At 45.0% G+C, this 1,841-nt stretch overlaps 1 protein-coding gene across 2 annotated transcripts in view; it reads right to left on the reverse strand.

The window, feature by feature from the left end:
* The window catches only part of TAF8 (TATA-box binding protein associated factor 8), a 22,676-nt gene extending 22,028 nt beyond the window's left edge, over nucleotides 1-648 (reverse strand). Inside the window, exon 1 of one of the 2 annotated variants that reach the window (XM_042463807.1) lies at nucleotides 567-648. The gene's annotated coding sequence lies outside the window, so the exon portion shown is untranslated. The remainder of the gene's footprint in view (nucleotides 1-566) is intronic. The other variant, XM_042463806.1, reaches the window with a different exon arrangement.
* Between the last annotated feature and the right edge of the window lie 1,193 nt (nucleotides 649-1,841).

Below are 1,841 nucleotides of genomic sequence, written 5' to 3' on the forward strand. Positions count from 1 at the left end.
ATTCGGGAGGGGGCAGTGGTAGTCCTACATTGTGACAGGAGACCCTGACTACTAGAGCGGAGGGTGCGAGTAGGAATGTAAGGAGAAAGAAGGTCAGATAAGTAAGGAGGGGCCAACCCATGGAGGGCTTTGAAAGTCAGTAAAAAAAGTTTGTACCGGATGCGAAAGGGGAAGGGGAGCCAATGAAGGGAGGATAAAAGAGGAGAAACATGGTCAAAGCGGCGAGCGGATGTGACAATACGGGCAGCTGAATACTGAACAGATATTAAAGGATGGAGGTGTGAAAGAGGAAGCCCTGTTAGAAGGAGGTTACAATAATCTAGTCGCGAAACCACTAGGGCATGGACTAGAGTCTTGGCAGTAGAGATTGAGAGGAATGGACGGATCTTGGCAATGTTGTGGAGAAAGAATCTACATATATATTCAAGCCATGGATGGTTGAATCCATCCGTGTAAAATCCATGGATCCATGGATACAGATTGTACTATCAGTTAGAAGGCACTTTCACACTATGAATCCACTTTCTAATGTAAGGCTTTATTACTCATTTGGGGATGATACTCACAGCTCTGGAGTAACTCTCTCATGGTTTCCACAGAGGTCTTCCTCTGATGTCATCCTATGGAATCCTGGGGTTTGCAGTTTAGGGAGAGGAATTAGAATTCTCAGCCAGAGAGCTGTAGTACCTCAACAAACTACAGATCACATGATCCCACAGGATGCAATCATGGAAGTTTACGTGAAATCACATAACTATAACTGAGTAGAGTTTAAAGGTCCCTGTTGTGGGTAAAAACAATACATTTGTCCCTCTGGAAGAGTGGAGAAATTGACACCCTCCAGTTGTTCGGCTGAAATGCCTATCAGCCTTAGGAGGAACAAGTGATGGTGATGGATAATGGAAGCTGCAGTCCAACGGCATCTGGACTGCCACTATTGTTCATCACTGTCTTAGAATGTAAAAATATATATTCACAGCTTTGATTATATTATTCTCTCTAGGAATCTTTAGGTCCTCCAGTGCAACTCTGCTGGAAGCTGACCATGTTGAAGGACCTAGGGATTCCTAGAGAGAACGCTTATCTAGGCATTTGTAGGTCCTCAAATGCTATTCTGTGTTCAATGTCCGGCAGATGTTGACCACAGTTGCACTGGAGGCTATAAAGATTCCTAGAGAAAACACTTGTCTGGGCATGCATAGGTCCTCCAACACAATTCTATATTCAAGCTCTGGCAGATGTTGACCATAGAGTTGCACTGGAGGACCTAGAGATTCCTAGAGAGAATGGTAAAATCAAGGTTTGCTTTTTGAAATTTAGATATTTTAAAAATATTTCCAAACCGTGGATGCTTTAATCTGTGGATTTAAAAAATCTGTGGATATGGAGGGCATTTTCTGAGGCAGCCTTCTCCGTGTTTGTGCTCATGATGTTAGAAGTAGGTGGCATTCCAGATGCTGCAAACTTAAATTCCTGTCTCAGCATGGCCAGCTCTGCCACTGGATGTGGAGGATGATGGGAGTTGCAGTCCAACATCCATAAGCAAAAAAACAAACATCCAGGGCCCGCATGATGTTCACCAGGGCTTCCCATCAGCAATCCAGCCAGGTCCATTACCTTCCAAGTGCAGAGAGGGGGGAAAGCTGCCTCCAGCCCAGCCAGAGCACTCTAATTTGAACCCACACCCCAAAATTGTTGTGTGCCTTCAAGTCATTTCCAACTCAAAGCCATCTCATCATGGGGTTTTCTTTTCAAATTTCATCAGAGGTGGCTTTTGCCTTTGTCGCCCTCTGGGGCTGAGAGAGTGTGACTTACTTGCCCAAGGTCACCCAATGGGCTCC

This window comes from Sceloporus undulatus, chromosome 4 (genome assembly GCF_019175285.1).
Source record: "Sceloporus undulatus isolate JIND9_A2432 ecotype Alabama chromosome 4, SceUnd_v1.1, whole genome shotgun sequence".
Classification (NCBI taxonomy): domain Eukaryota; kingdom Metazoa; phylum Chordata; class Lepidosauria; order Squamata; family Phrynosomatidae; genus Sceloporus; species Sceloporus undulatus.